This window comes from Echeneis naucrates, chromosome 2 (assembly GCF_900963305.1).
Source record: "Echeneis naucrates chromosome 2, fEcheNa1.1, whole genome shotgun sequence".
Classification (NCBI taxonomy): Eukaryota; Metazoa; Chordata; class Actinopteri; order Carangiformes; family Echeneidae; genus Echeneis; species Echeneis naucrates.
The window spans coordinates 1067401-1085535 of NC_042512.1; the positions used below are offsets into that span (position 1 = coordinate 1067401).

The window sequence follows — 18135 nt, forward strand, 5'->3', positions numbered from 1 at the left end:
TATAACCTGATGAAATCAGCTGCAACATTAAACTGATGTTTCTACATGAATGCATCACTGATTCTAAAACCATAAACTGAACATGAACACTCTGTACACTCAGCGTTACACACATGAAGACAACATCATGTGTTTAAGGTGATGTTGAGCTGAACAGGACTTGTATTGAACACACAGAGGGAGTGCACCGTTCCTGGAGATACTGCAATACCAGGTCGATGCGTGGAGTGGACGGAGCAAGCTCCTATTCCAAAAATCTATTTAATATATGGTCCCCGGGTAGGGGACGTATCAGATATTAAACTGATAAGAACAGATACTACACTTGATCTTAGCCAAAAGGCCGAGAAGCGATACCGCTCAGCTGTCGGAGGTAACGGAGTGTTTCTCCGCACCGACCCGCTCAGTGAGGGGTCAGAGTCGGCTTCAGTAACAACATCACTCCGAGAGAGAGACACAAACAGAAGACATGAAGAAACGAAGGAGGGATCAGAAAACAACCACAGACATGTTATTTTCACAAAGTTACGTTGTAGAGCAAAGAAAACGTCTCTTCTTGGTCACCTGTAAAACTTCATATCTATGTCAATTTACCAGCTGAATATTATTGTGAAAACATCAGTTTGTCCTCTCATGTGATTGGCCTCATGGTGTGTCCATCAAAATAACCCCCCTGTCTGCACGGATTCTCTGAAGATTCGGCTCTCCTCGACTGGACTCGGCTTTTTTCGACCGAAAGAGAGAATAATAAAATGAAAGAGTATCTTTGTCATTAACAGTATAAAACCACAAATGACTGAACACACACATATTTAAAATAGCATTCAAAGTCATTTTAACCAGCATTACTGCCATCATTTTATCTTAACATAAAATCCGTTATGTCCGTTTAATGCTAACATACAATGGAAAACGCCATAGACCGGCTAACGGGATTAGCATCAGTACCGCGATCATTTTAAAGCGTCAGTGAACTTATTTCATCTCAAACATGGCAGTAATACTTCGGGGAGAGCCGATACCAAAGTAACATGGGACAAATATAACACTCCTAATCGGATAAATGTAGACGCATCAAATGACGTCACACTTCCACGAAGTTATTGCCGGAAAATCGTTTTTGAGACCGAAAAGTAAATTTGTCTGAGCTGTGAACCCTTAGATTTAAACATTGTGATTATCATTTCCTGTGTCATATCTGTAATGATATAATAGGTGATTTTGTTTTCTAACACATCCTGAAGTTTCAAATGAAGTTTTGCGGTTTCGGAGAAAATCTGGCGTAAATGTTGGTCCCTGTCTGGACGAGAGTCATGCAGCCGCACTCTGCGAGTTAGCAGCTTATCAAAACACAACAATTCTGTATTGTTATGACAGACAAAAGTCTCAAGAGAACAACACAGAGAGGGCTGGTTCCGAACACTAACCCTGGTTTATGTGCAGTCGTTGAAAATTTGTAATCATGTAAAAACAAGATGATTCACATTGACGCTTATACTTTTGACATTTTTGAAGCAAATAAAATAATTAAAGTGCATTTTATATTTGAAATTGTGAATTGTGAAAAACTGTAATTGTAAAAAAAAAAAAAAAAAAAAGATGACAAAAATGTAAGCAATTCCAGTTCACAATTTGATTGTGTTACTTTCCGGGCGGAAAGACACACTTTAAGAACGGCGGCCCGAAAAGCATTCAACAGCATCACTGAGTCACAAGCAGCACAGTGAAAATTGTACACATTAATGGAGAAAGTGACATTCTGATAATCAATGCTGATGAAGTCAAACACATGTGTCATGATGAGACATCCAGTGTGTTAGAGTAGCAGAGGATGGTTTCGATCCATCGACCTCTGGGTTATGGGCCCAGCACGCTTCCGCTGCGCCACTCTGCTCACAGCTACGTGTGTTTGCAGTCTCTTCTGGATCTGTGGGTTATATATAATTAAAAGAAAAGAGAAATCTTCTTTAATACGTTTGTCCTTTTCTGTTTGATCCCCAACAGTGCTCATCAGTTTAATATATAGAAAACCTAAAGTAGGATTTGATTCCATAACAGCAGGACAAAGTGTGTCATTAATCTTCTGGATTCTACAGACTGAGTTCATGTTCTGATAGATTTATTTTACAGCTGTAGTAACAATAAATCTCCAGCAGGTGGAAGTATTGCTGCAGTGAGAGGCATAAAAAGCTCCAGTTCTACAGTCAGAAGATGTCCAGTCTGAAGGTGGATGAGTTCTGACTCATACCCAATCAAATATGTTGCTTCTTGGGTTTTTAACATGAATTAAAAGAACAAGTGTTGACAAAAAATGCTGTCTGTGACATTCACATTAGAATTCCAAACAATATGTAAACTCCATGTCTGAATAGAGGTGGATGTGTGAACGTGTGTTAAAATCAGAGAGAATTTACACTCATTCAACTCAAATCCAGGAACATCCCAAACATGACTATTAGTCCTGTCTGAGAGTTTCCTCCACTGACAGCAAACATACTGTATATCCATACTGATCACTGTGATCAGGTTTGAATCATCTCTGTGAGAATCCCACATGAAGCTGTCAGTCCTGCTGGATACACACACATCCCACTGAACACATTTTACCTCACGATCATATGAAGAAATATCACAAACCAGATGTGTTTCTACACAAGCTGCATGAATGTGACAGCTGCAGCACGTTGAATAGACATGGTGAGCAGAGTCCTCATTGGAAACTTAAGTTTGTTACATCTAACTCAGCAAATCCCGGACGAGCCCTTAGTGTTACGTAGCCAATATCATTGACTGACCATCATGACTCTTACCAAAATTTGTCTTGTGTCAAAAAAGGGCAATCACCATCTGCTCAACACAGCAACTTGTCCAGAAACTGCAAGTAAAAGCTGTAATACAGGAAGTGATGAGCAGGAACTCCACTGAGAGCGAAGCACTGCTGGGGTTTGAATGCAGGATGTCCTGTTTATAAGACAGACACTTTAAGCAGCTCAGCATCAGTGCTGCCAGTTTCTCTGCAGTTTTTCTCTAAAACCACGTCTGTGTCAGTCAACGCTTGTGCTCCTCACAATTGTATGTCACTTCCACAAAGGTTGAAAGCTGTGCTTCCTCACAACAAGAAGGTGCCCTGTCCTTTGAGGAGAAAACTATCCAGGCTGGAAAATGCTGAGTCACAGGAGCGTTACTGTGCATGGTTGTTGTGGCCGAGTGGTTAAGGCAATGGACTAGAAATCCATTGGGGTTTCCCCGCGCAGGTTCGAATCCTGCCAACAACATTTACTTCCTTTTATGGACCAAGTTTCCCATTTGGGGAGAGACACAGCTGAGTGCTGTTGTTAGGACTCATCTAAGAGGATCAGAGCACTCACTGGTGCTCAGTTATCATTATCAAGGCCGGTGATAGGGACACACCTTTAGTTCCACTTCCAGGTCATGGAAGCAGTAATGAGAAGTCATTTCTACTGTTTGCTGTGCTGAAATAGCTCATTTGGGAGAGCGTTAGATTGAAGATTTAAAGATCCGTTAGTCCATTCACCTGTAATACACAGGTGCCTAAAACCAAAGGGACTCGAACCCTCAGTTTTCTGATCCGAAGTCAGATGCACCATGGAACCAGAAGGGGTTGTCTGGGACTAAACACAGCAGGTCCCTGGTGGGCTTCGAAGCCATTCACTTGTTGTCACATCTGCCCCAGTGGCCTAATGGATAAGGCACTGGCCTCCTAAGCCAGGGATTGTGGTTTCCCATCTGGGGTTTACAGCAGAGTGGTGTAGCATGGTTAAGGGCCTGTTAGCCTGTTCGCGTGGTTGGTTATATTTGAACATGGTGTCATTACAACCGTAACAATGCTCCACTGCCACTCCACCAATCAAATCAGATTTATTTAGAATTTCAGATGTAAACACAAAGGCTGCCCCACTGTCACCATTCAGAACAGTTTCTCCACGAAGGAGGTGTTTCAGGTGTCTGATTGAATAAACTGTTTCTACACAAGCTGCACAGAGTCCAGAGTCAGGCCGACCGAAGAGGCTGTTCTCCTGTTCAGTCTCTGTGTGTCTCCGTTTTTGTTGCTGTCTGCTTTAGTTTAGTTTTGCACATTAGAAGCACACTGATAAAGACTTCATGATAAAACACTGTGCAGGGGAAGTTAGAAGTCATAAAAGGCTTATGGAAATACTAAAAGCATCAGAGTGTTCATTTTCACATGGTTAGACTTTATTATTTATCAGTGAATTCAAACCCTAAAGTTAGAAGTCAGAAAAGATTTATGGAAATGTTGATGACGTCACTGTCGTAAAGGAAGTGTGTCCCTCGCCTGTAATCCAAGTTCCCGGGAGGCTGAGGCTGGAGGAGCGTTTGAGCTCAGGAGCTCTGGGCTGCAGCGGACTATGTCGATCGGGTGTCCGCACTAAGTTCGGTATCGATATGGTGCTCCGGGGGGAGCCCGGGATCACCAGGTCGTCTAAGGAGGGGTGCACCGGCCCAGGTCGGACACGGAGCAGGTCAAAGCCCCCGTGAATAGACGCTGTAGTTCAGCCTGAGTAAGACAGCGGGACCCAGTCTTTATGCTGCCACTATACACTCAACACGACCTCATCCTTTATTTTCACTGAAATCCTCCACAAACGGAAGGACTCTCCACCTGGAGCAGAGGACCAGAGACCAACAACACAACAGTCTGTGATCTGACTTCATTCATTTTAACATTAGAAAAAAGCTGCAGATGGTTATTTTAATTTCTGTGTTTATATCCAACAATGTGTTTGAATTAAAGTTGATATCTTTTTATAATGATCCATCATGGACCGCTGGACACTTTCATATCAGTAAATCCACTGTGTTTTAAAGAAGTTCAGAGTGTTTCAGAGTTTCGGACATGATACAGACAGACAAAGAGAGAAGAGTCCCGACACTCCATGATCTCACTGCGGGGTGGTCACGTGGTTCATGTCAGCCCACTGAGCTGACCGGAAGAGAGCTACAACGGAGTCCTGTGGGAGTGTGGCCATTTTGTTTACTTCTATCACTCTGGTTAATAACATATTATAGAAATACACACGTGCTCTCCCCGTCGGGGAATCGAACCCCGGTCTTCCGCGTGACAGGCGGAGATACTGTCCACTATTCTAACGAGGAGCTGCGAAGAGACTTTTAGTGTGTGATGTAAACATGACAACCACTACACTACAGAAACTGAATGCACTCATTCATTTGAAGCGACCGTGAGAGAGTGACGTATGAATCTGTGTCGCGTGGGAGATCAATGAAAGGCAGGAAATGCCTTTGATCTCCAGTGACGTCACACAGTCTCGTTGTGGAGTTGTGCATCAGTGAAACATTCATTCATACACGACGACATCACGTATATTATTGGAATATTATTGGAATAGAAATGACGTCACACTTCCACGAAGTTATTGCCGGAAAATTGTTTTTGAGACCGAAAAGTAAATTTGTCTGAGCTGTGAACCTTTAGATTTAAACATTGTGATTATCATTTCCTGTGTCATATCTGTAATGATATAATAGGTGATTTTGTTTTCTAACACATCCTGAAGTTTCAAATGAAGTTTTGCGGTTTCGGAGAAAATCTGGTGTAAATGTTGGTCCCTGTCTGGACGAGAGTAATGCAGCCGCACTCTGCGAGTTAACAGCTTATCAAAACACAACGATTCTGTATTGTTATGACAGACAAAAGTCTCAAGAGAACAACACAGAGAGGGCTGGCTCCGAACACTAACCCTGGTTTATGTGCAGTCGTTTTGGTAATCATGTAAAAACAAGATGATTCACATTGACGCTTATACTTTTGACATTTTTGAAGCAAATAAAATAATTAAAGTGCATTTTATATTTGAAAATGTGAATTGTGAAAAACTGTAATTGTAAAAAAAAAAAAAAAAAGATGACAAAAATGTAAGCAATTCCAGTTCACAATTTGATTGTGTTACTTTCCGGGCGGACAGACACACTTTAAGAGCATTCAGCAGCATCACTGAGTCATAAGCAGCACAGTGAAATTTGTACACATTAATGGAGAAAGTGACATTCTGCATGTTTTTCTGATAATCAATGCTGCTGAAGTTAAACTCATGTTTCATGATGAGACATCCAGTATGTTAGAGGGTTAGGGTTAGGGTTAGCAGAGGATGGTTTCGATCCATCGACCTCTGGGTTATGGGCCCAGCACGCTTCCGCTGCGCCACTCTGCTCATAGCTACGTGCGTTTGCAGTCTCTTCTGGATCTGTGGGTTATATATGATTAAAAGAAAAGAAAAATCTTCTTTAATACGTTTGTCCTTTTCTGTTTGATCCCCAACAGTGCTTATCAGCTTAATATGCACATCTGCAGTCAAACAGGTTCAGGTAGATTCAGAGTCCTACATGATGGTTTCTGAGCTCCTGCAACACCGATCTGTCTGATGAAGCCTTTTGGATAAGATGAGGACATTGATGATGCTGCTGAATTTAGGTCACCTGCACTTATGTCAACAGTCAGAGCTCCATACACAATAAGAGTACTGAAGAAAAATACTTTAAACATGAGCTCTGTGTCACATTCATGCAGCTTGTGTAGAAGAAGTTCATTCCATCAGAATGAACCTTCACCTGGTCAACATGTCTCGGTCAGCGCGTTCGGCTGTTAACCGAAAGGATGGTGGTTCGAGCCCACCCAGGGACGATCTTTGTTTAATTCACTGGTATTATAGTTCACACATGGAAGACCAGAGGGTTTTTACGTTGATGCTCAGTTATCTCCATCTAGTGGACAGATGGTAGAAGTTGATTCCTGAAAAGAGGAAGTGACTTTTCCACAGATCAAACTGTTGAAGGAGAACGAGCAGCTTCTTCTCTTCACATGTTTCCTCACTGACTCAAATAGATGGAGAATGTCATTTATCACTTTCTCCAGTAATGTGTACAGTTGTCACTGTGCTCAGTGACTCAGTGATGCTGTTGGATGCTTATAGGGCCGCCGTTCTTAAAGTGTGGGCTCCACCCCACTGGTGGGGAACAGAGACATGACAGGTGGGGCGTGACAAACTGGAGGAAATGTTCCTTTTCATTCTGATCTTTATTAAAGCCTTTCTTCATGAACAACAAAGATCATAAATTCAAAACAGCCACACACAAACAAAGTAATCATTAACAGCCTGCATGGAGTCTAAATGAAAAGAACATCAGATGGAGACTTTTCATTTGAACATTTGAAGATGGGTGTAATTCTTCAGCATTTTGTTGGGGCAGGTGGGACTTAAACACTGACCCTTGTTCAAAGTTGCAGTTTGGCAGGAGACACTCAGAGTCTAATGCTCTACCACTGAGCTACACCGCCCATAAACACACACATATCTATCTAATCTAATGAAAGACAGGACCTGCCTTTGATCTCCAGTGACGTCACACAGTCTCGTTGTGGAGTTATTAGTTGTTGATGTTGTTCTGTAAAAATCTGCATCAGTGAAACATTCATTCATACACGAGGACATCACGTATATTGTTGGAATAGAAAATCTTATTTTTCTGTGTGTGCTCCTGAGAAAGAGGCTCATGTGCTGGTTGAAGTGAATCAGCACAGCTTCTGTCAGGAACATCTGTTTGTTGCTGACAACATCTGGATTACAGATGACACATCAGACTGATATTATCTGTGTCATGGTGTTCAGAGATTTCAGCAGCTCACATCCAACACAGAGACTCTGAGCAGGCCCACCTGGTCTTAGACCCAGACCCAGACCCAGACCTAAATCCAAACCCAGGAGACAGAGGTTGAGTGAGTCAGTGAGGAAGAAGCTGCTCGTTCTCCTTCAACAGTTTGATCTGAGGAAAAGTCACTTCCTCTTTTCAGGAATCAACTTCTACCATCTGTCCACTAGATGGAGATAACTGAGCATCAACTGAGAACTGAGTTCTTCATCATCTGGAAACAGACAGCATTGTTTTCTTCAGCTGGAGCTCTTTGTTCAAATCTACATTGAGATTCAGAGCCAAATGTTTTTCCTTTCCTGGATTTACTTCATCATTTCAGTCACTCTGTGGATTCAGCTGACAAATGCAAAACACAACCAACATTTAAACGATGACGTGTTGAAACAAAACTTTATTGATTCAGTCTGGTCAGCAGAATATAACCTGATGAAATCAGCAACATTAAACTGATGTTTCTACATGAATGCATCACTGATTCTAAAACCATAAACTGAACATGAACACTCTGTACACTCAGCGTTACACACATGAAGACAACATCATGTGTTTAAGGTGATGTTGAGCTGAACAGGACTTGTATTGAACACACAGAGGGAGTGCACCGTTCCTGGAGATACTGCAATACCAGGTCGATGCGTGGAGTGGACGGAGCAAGCCCCTATTCCATCTCCCTGTTCCAAACATCTATTTAATATATGGTCCCCGGGTAGGGGACGTATCAGATATTAAACTGATAAGAACAGATACTACACTTGATCTTAGCCAAAAGGCCGAGAAGCGATACCGCTCAGCTGTCGGATGTAACGGAGTGTTTCTCCGCACCGACCCGCTCAGTGAGGGGTCAGAGTCGGCTTCAGTAACAACATCACTCCGAGAGAGAGACACAAACAGAAGACATGAAGAAACGAAGGAGGGATCAGAGAACAACCACAGACATGTTATTTTCACAAAGTTACGTTGTAGAGCAAAGAAAACGTCTCTTCTTGGTCACCTGTAAAACTTCATATCTATGTCAATTTAGCAGCTGAATATTATTGTGAAAACATCAGTTTGTCCTCTCATGTGATTGGCCTCATGGTGTGTCCATCAAAATAACCCCCCCTGTCTGCACGGATTCTCTGAAGATTCGGCTCTCCTCGACTGGACTCGGCATTTTTCGACCAAAAGAGAGCATAATAAAATGAAATAGTATCTTTGTCATTCACAGTATAAAACCACAAATGACTGAACACCCACATATTTAAAATAGCATTCAAAGTCAGTTTAACCAGAATTACTGCCATCATTTTATCTTAACATAAAGTCCATTATGTCCGTTTAATGCTAACATACAATGGAAAACGCCATAGACCGGCTAAGGGGATTAGCATCAGTACCGCGATCATTTTAAAGCGTCAGTGAACTTATTTCATCTCAAACATGGCAGTAATACTTCGGGGAGAGCCGATACCAAAGTAACATGGGACAAATATAACACTCCTAATCGGATAAATGTAGACGCATCAAATGACGTCACACTTCCACGAAGTTATTGCCGGAAAATTGTTTTTGAGACCGAAAAGTAAATTTGTCTGAGCTGTGAACCTTTAGATTTAAACATTGTGATGATCATTTCCTGTGTCATATCTGTAATGATATAATAGGTGATTTTGTTTTCTAACACATCCTGAAGTTTCAAATGAAGTTTTGCGGTTTCGGAGAAAATCTGGCGTAAATGTTGGTCCCTGTCTGGACGAGAGTAATGCAGCCGCACTCTGCGAGTTAACAGCTTATCAAAACACAACGATTCTGTATTGTTATGACAGACAAAAGTCTCAAGAGAACAACACAGAGAGGGCTGGTTCCGAACACTAACCCTGGTTTATGTGCAGTCGTTTAAAAATTGGTAATCATGTAAAAACAAGATGATTCACATTGACGCTTATACTTTTGACATTTTTGAAGCAAATAAAATAATTAAAGTGCATTTTATATTTGAAAATGTGAATTGTCAAAAACTGTAATTGTAAAAAAAAAAAAAAAAAAAGATGACAAAAATGTAAGCAATTCCAGTTCACAATTTGATTGTGTTACTTTCGGGGCGGACAGACACACTTTAAGAGCATTCAGCAGCATCACTGAGTCACAAGCAGCACAGTGAAAATTGTACACATTCATGGAGAACGTGACATTCTGCATGTTTTTCTGATAATCAATGCTGCTGAAGTTAAACTCGTGTTTCATGATGAGACAGCCAGTGTGTTAGAATAGCAGAGGATGGTTTCGATCCATCGACCTCTGGGTTATGGGCCCAGCACGCTTCCGCTGCGCCACTCTGCTCATAGCTACTTTAATACGTTTGTCCATTTCTGTTTGATCCCCAACAGTGCTTATCAGTTTAATATGCACATCTGCAGTCAAACAGGTTCACGTAGATTCAGAGTCCTACATGATGGTTTCTGAGCTCCTGCAACACCGATCTGTCTGATGAAGCCTTTTGGATGAGATGAGGACATTGATGATGCTGCTGAATTTAGGTCACCTGCACTTATGTCAACAGTCAGAGCTCCATACACAATAAGAGTACTGAAGAAAAATACTTTAAACATGAGCTCTGTGTCACATTCGTGCAGCTTGTGTAGAAACAGTTCATTCCATCAGAATGAACCTTCACCTGGTCAACGTGTCTCTGTGGCGCAATCGGTCAGCGCGTTCGGCTGTTAACTGAAAGGATGGTGGTTCGAGCCCACCCAGGGACGATCTTTGTTTAATTCACTGGTATTATAGTTCACACGTTGATGCTCAGTTATCTCCATCTAGTGGACAGATGGTAGAAGTTGATCCCTGAAAAGAGGAAGTGACTTTTCCACAGATCAAACTGTTGAAGGAGAACGAGCAGCTTCTTCTCTTCACATGTTTCCTCACTGACTCAAATAGATGCAGAATGTCATTTATCACTCCAGTAATGTGTACAGTTGTCACTGTGCTGCTCCTGACTCAGTGATGCTGTTGGATGCTTATAGGGCCGCCGTTCTTAAAGTGTGGGCTCCACCCCACTGGTGGGGAACAGAGAGATGACAGGTGGGGCGTGACAAACTGGAGGAAATGTTCCTTTTCATTCTGATCTTTATTAAAGCCTTTCTTTATGAACAACAAAGATCATACATTCAAAACAGCCACACACAAACAAAGTAATCATGAACAGCCTGCATGGAGTCTAAATGAAAAGAACATCAGATGGAGACTTTTCATTTGAACATTTGAAAATGGGTGTATTTCTTCAGCATTTTGTTGGGGTAGTTGGGACTTAAACACTGACCCTTGTTCAAAGTTGCAGTTTGGCAGGAGACACTCAGAGTCTAATGCTCTACCACTGAGCTACACCGCCCATAAACACACACATATCTATCTAATCTAATGAAAGACAGGAAATGCCTTTGATCTCCAGTGACGTCACACAGTCTCGTTGTGGAGTTATTAGTTGTTGATGTTGTTCTGTAAAAATCTGCATCAGTGAAACATTCATTCATACACGAGGACATCACGTATATTGTTGGAATAGAAAATCTTATTTTTTCTGTGTGTGCTCCTGAGAAAGAGGCTCATGTGCTGCTTGAAGTGAATCAGAGCAGCTTCTGTCAGGAACATCTGTTTGTTGCTGACAACATCTGGATTACAGATGACACATCAGACTGATATTATCTGTGTCATGGTGTTCAGAGATTTCAGCAGCTCACATCCAACACAGAGACTCTGAGCAGGCCCACCTGGTCTTAGACCCAGACCCAGACCCAGACCTAAATCCAAACCCAGGAGACAGAGGTTGAGTGAGTCAGTGAGGAAGAAGCTGCTCGTTCTCCTTCAACAGTTTGATCTGAGGAAAAGTCACTTCCTCTTTTCAGGAATCAACTTCTACCATCTGTCCACTAGATGGAGATAACTGAGCATCAACTGAGAACTGAGTTCTTCATCATCTGGAAACAGACAGCATTGTTTTCTTCAGCTGGAGCTCTTTGTTCAAATCTACATTGAGATTCTGAGCCAAATGTTTTTCCTTTCCTGGATTTACTTCATCATTTCAGTCACTCTGTGGATTCAGCTGACAAATGCAAAATACAACCAACATTTAAACGATGACGTGTTGAAACAAAACTTTATTGATTCAGTCTGGTCAGCAGAATATAACCTGATGAAATCAGCAACATTAAACTGATGTTTCTACATGAATGCATCACTGATTGTAAAACCATAAACTGAACATGAACACTCTGTACACTCAGCGTTACACACATGAAGACAACATCATGTGTTTAAGGTGATGTTGAGCTGAACAGGACTTGTATTGAACACACAGAGGGAGTGCACCGTTCCTGGAGATACTGCAATACCAGGTCGATGCGTGGAGTGGACGGAGCAAGCCCCTATTCCATCTCCCTGTTCCAAAAATCTATTTAATATATGGTCCCCGGGTAGGGGACGTATCAGATATTAAACTGATAAGAACAGATACTACACTTGATCTTAGCCAAAAGGCCGAGAAGCGATACCGCTCAGCTGTCGGAGGTAACGGAGTGTTTCTCCGCACCGACCCGCTCAGTGAGGGGTCAGAGTCGGCTTCAGTAACAACATCACTCCGAGAGAGAGACACAAACAGAAGACATGAAGAAACGAAGGAGGGATCAGAGAACAACCACAGACATGTTATTTTCACAAAGTTACGTTGTAGAGCAAAGAAAACGTCTCTTCTTGGTCACCTGTAAAACTTCATATCTATGTCAATTTAGCAGCTGAATATTATTGTGAAAACATCAGTTTGTCCTCTCATGTGATTGGCCTCATGGTGTGTCCATCAAAATAACCCCCCTGTCTGCACGGATTCTCTGAAGATTCGGCTCTCCTCGACTGGACTCGGCTTTTTTCGACCGAAAGAGAGAATAATAAAATGAAAGAGTATCTTTGTCATTAACAGTATAAAACCACAAATGACTGACCACACACATATTTAAAATAGCATTCAAAGTCATTTTAACCAGAATTACTGCCATCATTTTATCTTAACATAAAGTCCGTTATGTCCGTTTAATGCTAACATACAATGGAAAACGCCATAGACCGGCTAACAGGATTAGCATCAGTACCGCGATCATTTTAAAGCGTCAGTGAACTTATTTCATCTCAAACATGGCAGTAATACTTCGGGGAGAGCCGATACCAAAGTAACATGGGACAAATATAACACTCCTAATCGGATAAATGTAGACGCATCAAATGACGTCACACTTCCACGAAGTTATTGCCGGAAAATTGTTTTTGAGACCGAAAAGTAAATTTGTCTGAGCTGTGAACCTTTAGATTTAAACGTTGTGATGATCATTTCCTGTGTCATATCTGTAATGATATAATAGGTGATTTTGTTTCCTAACACATCCTGAAGTTTCAAATGAAGTTTTGCGGTTTCGGAGAAAGTCTGGCGTAAATGTTGGTCCCTGTCTGGACGAGAGTCATGCAGCCGCACTCTGCGAGTTAACAGCTTATCAAAACACAACAATTCTGTATTGTTATGACAGACAAAAGTCTCAAGAGAACAACACAGAGAGGGCTGGTTCCGAACACTAACCCTGGTTTATGTGCAATTCGTTGAAAATTTGTAATCATGTAAAAACAAGATGATTCATATTGACGCTGATACTTTTGACATTTTTGAAGCAAATAAAATAATTTAAGTGCATTTTATATTTGAAATTGTGAATTGTGAAAAACTGTAATTGTAAAAAAAAAAAAAAGATGACAAAAATGTAAACAATTCCAGTTCACAATTTGATTGTGTTACTTTCCGGGCGGAAAGACACACTTTATTGATGGCGGCACGAAAAGCATTCAACAGCATCACTGAGTCACAAGCAGCACAGTGAAAGTTGTACACATTAATGGAGAAAGTGACATTCTGCATGTTTTTCTGATAATCAATGCTGATGAAGTTAAACTCGTATCTCATGATGAGACATCCAGTGTGTTAGAGTAGCAGAGGATGGTTTCGATCCATCGACCTCTGGGTTATGGGCCTGTGGGTTATATATAATTAAAAGAAAAGAAAAATCTTCTTTAATACGTTTGTCCTTTTCTGTTTGATCCCCAACAGTGCTCATAAGTTTAATATATCGAGAACCTAAAGTAGGATTTGATTCCATAACAGCAGGACAAAGTGTGTCATTAATCTTTTGGATTCTACAGACTGAGTTCATGTTCTGATAGATTTATTCTACAGCTGTAGTAACAATAAATCTCCAGCAGGTGGAAATATTGCTGCTCAGATGTCATGTACACTGTTGGACACACAATACTCACAGAGGACTTTATTGTGCTGCAGTGAGATGTATAAAAAGCTCCAGTTCTACAGTCAGAAGATGTCCAGTCTGAAGGTGGATGAGTTCTGACTGCAGAAGAAAGTTTCAGAGCGTCTTCCAATGGCTGATTATTGATCTGTGATCAGGTTATGAGCTATAAACACTGATCATCTTCAGGTTGGTACAACAATCAATCAAATATGCTGCTTTCTGGGTCTTAACATTAATAATAAAAAAAAAGCTGCTTGTGACATTCACATTAGAATTCCAAATAATATGTAAACTCCATGTCTGAATAGAGGTGGATGTGTGAACGTGTGTTAAAATCAGAGAGAATTTACACTCATTCAACTCAAATCCAGGAACATCCCAAACATGACTATTAGTCCTGTCTGAGAGTTTCCTCCACTGACAGCAAACATACTGTATATCCATACTGATCACTGTGATCAGGTTTGAATCATCTCTGTGAGAATCCCACATGAAGCTGTCAGTCCTGCTGGATACACACACATCCCACTGAACACATTTTACCTCACTATCATATGAAGAAATATCACAAACCAGATGAACTTCTCAATGTGATGATCAGAGAGCCTTTAGATTTCATCATCATATGATAGAAACATGTTGGTTTTTTTAGGAATATATTTTAATTAGTAAATGGCAGAGAGGCCTTCAGGAAACAGAGAGAGATGACCTGCAGGATCAACCCCTGCTGGGACAGGGCTGTTTGTTCAACGAGTCAAGTTGAAATAATTTATCGAATTCCATCTGAATTATACAGCCATCAGAAGCCTGAGTAGCTCAGTTGGTAGAGCATCAGACTTTTAATCTGAGGGTCCAGGGTTCAAGTCCCTGTTCAGGTGATGCAGCTTCACATTATAGACTCCACAGCAGTGATGAAATAATGAAACCATGAGACTTTCATGTTCAAGGCACATTTGTGCAGGAAAGATCTTGAGTCTGGCACCTCAGACCACTGAGCCATCCTGACACATGTGTCCAGCTGCCAGTCTCTGGTGAGGAAACAGAAAAGTTAATGATAGCTTTGATATCAGCAGGACAGGCAGCATTATCATGTTTTGTTTTGCGTCTGTAAAACTGCAGAGACACAGAGGACATGGCCTGACTGTGTGTCACATAAATGTCTGAAACCAATCTGTTACAGTTCCAATAGTTGACATAATTCACCTGTGACCTGCACCCACCTGCAGTATTTCAATTTCTAGATCTGCCCTCCTAAATCTGACGGTCCAAGTGCTGCATTTCTTTGACAGTTTTGGGGATTTTTTTCAGCAGGTGAATTTTGTAAATCTCTTTTACTGGTAACTGGTAACACATAAGAAGGACATTAAATCATACAGCTGCACATGAATTCCACAGAATGACCCTCTGATGTTTACTGAACATCCATCCATCTCAGGTTCTAGACCCAACCACTAAATTCTCATTATTAACTACAGACTACATAGTCTAGATTGGATTCAAAGTCCAGAGTGCTAACCATTACCTGATGGAACAACGGGTCCATGATTTGATGTGGGTCAAAGGTGCTGGCTTGAGGCTCCAGTGTCATGGGAGACGTCTGTAGACCATAAGCCATTTAAAAAAAAGAATAATGAATAAACAATTATCAAATAAAATGAACTGAATTCTATTGACTTTTAGGACAGCCAATGGCAACTTTCCTTACTGAGGAGTGACATCAGAGCTCCTTCTCACTCAGCAGAAGAACAAAGGAGGAGCTTGTGTTTGAACCTGTGTGGGAAACACGGTGTCACGACAAAGCAAAGCCGTTTAATTGATTTGGTTTGTTTGATTGTTTTAAACATATTTTTATTTGAGAGAATCAGCACTCATCACAGTAATTTACAGTAACTAGCGTCCCTCTGTCTTTTCTTTTCCCCCGTAGTTATTTAACCCCCCCCTCCCACCCTGCTGCTACAGACCAACACAAGTAAACATATGCAAGGTAAAATACAATAAAATATATAAAAACAAAAATAATAAAAACATTTGATTTGGGTTGTTGTTGGTTCTTATGAATGTTGTGATAATCCCTGCAGGTTAGATTTATGAAAGTTGTCACGTTTTTGATTTTGATGATGTTCCTTTTGGCAACGGTCTGTTCCCCTGAGGTTAGTCTGTGCTGTGCAGGGTGCCCCCGACGTGCCCGGGGTCCTTTGGGTGCTCTGTTTGTTCCAGGCCTCGTTGGCGCAGTAGGCAGCGCGTCAGTCTCATAATCTGAAGGTCGTGAGTTCGAGCCTCACACGGGGCACTTCTTTAGTTAATAATGAGAGTTTAGTGGTTGGGTTTAAACCTCAAATGCGGAAACAAGTGAAGAGAAGAAATTTGATCTGAGGAAAAGTCACCTCCTCTTTTCAGGAATCACCTTCTACCATCTGTCCACTAGATGGAGATAACTGAGCATCAACTGAGAACTGAGTTCTTCATCATCTGGAAACAGACAGCATTGTTTTCTTCAGCTCAAACAATCTGCTGGAGCTCTTTGTTCAAAACTAATTAAATTAAACTGTTTTTTAAACTGTAAATTAACTCATTAAATAATTCCAGTGACTGTAGATTCAGCTGACAAATGCAAAATACAACCAACATTTAAACGATGACGTGTTGAAAGAAAACTTTATTGATTCAGTCTGGTCAGCAGAATATAACCTGATGAAATCAGCAACATTAAACTGATGTTTCTAAATGAATGCATCACTGATTCTAAAACCATAAACTGAACATGAACACTGTACACTCAGCGTTACACACATGAAGACAACATCATGTGCTTAAGGAGATGTTGAGCTGAACAGGACTTGTATTGAACACACAGAGGGAGTGCACCGTTCCTGGAGATACTGCAATACCAGGTCGATGCGTGGAGTGGACGGAGCAAGCCCCTATTCCATCTCCCTGTTCCAAACATCTATTTAATATATGGTCCCCGGGTAGGGGACGTATCAGATATTAAACTGATAAGAACAGATACTACACTTGATCTTAGCCAAAAGGCCGAGAAGCGATACCGCTCAGCTGTCGGAGGTAACGGAGTGTTTCTCCGCACCGACCCGCTCAGTGAGGGGTCAGAGTCGGCTTCAGTAACAACATCACTCCGAGAGAGAGACACAAACAGAAGACATGAAGAAACGAAGGAGGGATCAGAAAACAACCACAGACATGTTATTTTCACAAAGTTACGTTGTAGAGCAAAGAAAACGTCTCTTCTTGGTCACCTGTAAAACTTCATATCTATGTCAATTTACCAGCTGAATATTATTGTGAAAACATCAGTTTGTCCTCTCATGTGATTGGCCTCATGGTGTGTCCATCAAAATAACCCCCCTGTCTGCACGGATTCTCTGAAGATTCGGCTCTCCTCGACTGGACTCGGCTTTTTTCGACCGAAAGAGAGAATAATAAAATGAAAGAGGAACATTCTCTTCCACAGAATAAGACCACAAATGACTGAAGACCCACAAATTTAAAATAGCATTCAAGGTCATTTTAACCAGCATTACTGCCATCATTTTATCTTAACATAAAGTCCGCTATGCCCGTTTAATGCTAACATACGTATTCACTCAGCTCTTACAGAACAATGGCTGGATCACAGCATGTTCTGGTTTCATGCTTCTTTAAATTAGTCACTGGCTGCTTCTGGTTATGTTTGATAAACAACTTCCAGCACAAAAACCATGCTACATGTCAGGAGAAATGACACTTCCTGTCCTTTTTCGGAGTGTGCTCAGAACAACTTCATTCTCAAATCACATCCTCAGCTCCAACCTACATGGAGCTACGACACTGTGTGACGTCACTGGAGATCAAAGGCATTTCCTGTCTTTAATCGCTCTCCCACGCTGACACTCCAGCGTTCGTGTCAGATGGATGAGCGCATGCGCACAAAGACGCACATGACTCGTTTCGCGAACGAATGATAAATGGCAAATAATAAATGAAAAAGCACAAAAACCCAAAGATCCAACTCAGTTTGAAAATACTTTTCATCTTTAATTAAATGTAAATCATTTAAAAATGTTGAACTATTTACATTTAAACCACATAGACAAGTATAAAGGATGATACAACA

At 41.2% G+C, this 18135-nt stretch overlaps 11 non-coding genes and 1 pseudogene across 11 annotated transcripts; 4 read left to right on the forward strand and 8 right to left on the reverse strand.

Annotated features, from left to right (window-relative positions):
• Positions 1–177: 177 nt before the first annotated feature.
• Positions 178–355, reverse strand: LOC115058127 (uncharacterized; annotated as a pseudogene).
• A 1467-nt stretch (positions 356–1822) lies between these two features.
• trnam-cau (transfer RNA methionine (anticodon CAU)) lies at positions 1823–1894 on the reverse strand. Its single transcript has one exon. It is a non-coding gene; the product is annotated as a tRNA-Met (tRNA).
• A 1299-nt stretch (positions 1895–3193) lies between these two features.
• On the forward strand, positions 3194–3275 carry trnas-aga (transfer RNA serine (anticodon AGA)). Its single transcript has one exon. It is a non-coding gene; the product is annotated as a tRNA-Ser (tRNA).
• A 1789-nt stretch (positions 3276–5064) lies between these two features.
• trnad-guc (transfer RNA aspartic acid (anticodon GUC)) lies at positions 5065–5136 on the reverse strand. Its single transcript has one exon. It is a non-coding gene; the product is annotated as a tRNA-Asp (tRNA).
• Positions 5137–6140: 1004 nt separating this feature from the next.
• Positions 6141–6212, reverse strand: trnam-cau (transfer RNA methionine (anticodon CAU)). Its single transcript has one exon. It is a non-coding gene; the product is annotated as a tRNA-Met (tRNA).
• A 2089-nt stretch (positions 6213–8301) lies between these two features.
• On the reverse strand, positions 8302–8492 carry LOC115057927 (U2 spliceosomal RNA). The gene has a single exon (XR_003841984.1). It is a non-coding gene; the product is annotated as a U2 spliceosomal RNA (small nuclear RNA).
• Positions 8493–9957: 1465 nt separating this feature from the next.
• On the reverse strand, positions 9958–10029 carry trnam-cau (transfer RNA methionine (anticodon CAU)). The gene has a single exon. It is a non-coding gene; the product is annotated as a tRNA-Met (tRNA).
• A 345-nt stretch (positions 10030–10374) lies between these two features.
• Positions 10375–10448, forward strand: trnan-guu (transfer RNA asparagine (anticodon GUU)). Its single transcript has one exon. It is a non-coding gene; the product is annotated as a tRNA-Asn (tRNA).
• Positions 10449–12043: 1595 nt separating this feature from the next.
• LOC115058017 (U2 spliceosomal RNA) lies at positions 12044–12234 on the reverse strand. Its single transcript, XR_003842009.1, has one exon. It is a non-coding gene; the product is annotated as a U2 spliceosomal RNA (small nuclear RNA).
• A 2595-nt stretch (positions 12235–14829) lies between these two features.
• On the forward strand, positions 14830–14902 carry trnak-uuu (transfer RNA lysine (anticodon UUU)). The gene has a single exon. It is a non-coding gene; the product is annotated as a tRNA-Lys (tRNA).
• A 1339-nt stretch (positions 14903–16241) lies between these two features.
• trnam-cau (transfer RNA methionine (anticodon CAU)) lies at positions 16242–16314 on the forward strand. Its single transcript has one exon. It is a non-coding gene; the product is annotated as a tRNA-Met (tRNA).
• Positions 16315–16878: 564 nt separating this feature from the next.
• LOC115057932 (U2 spliceosomal RNA) lies at positions 16879–17069 on the reverse strand. The gene has a single exon (XR_003841986.1). It is a non-coding gene; the product is annotated as a U2 spliceosomal RNA (small nuclear RNA).
• Between the last annotated feature and the right edge of the window lie 1066 nt (positions 17070–18135).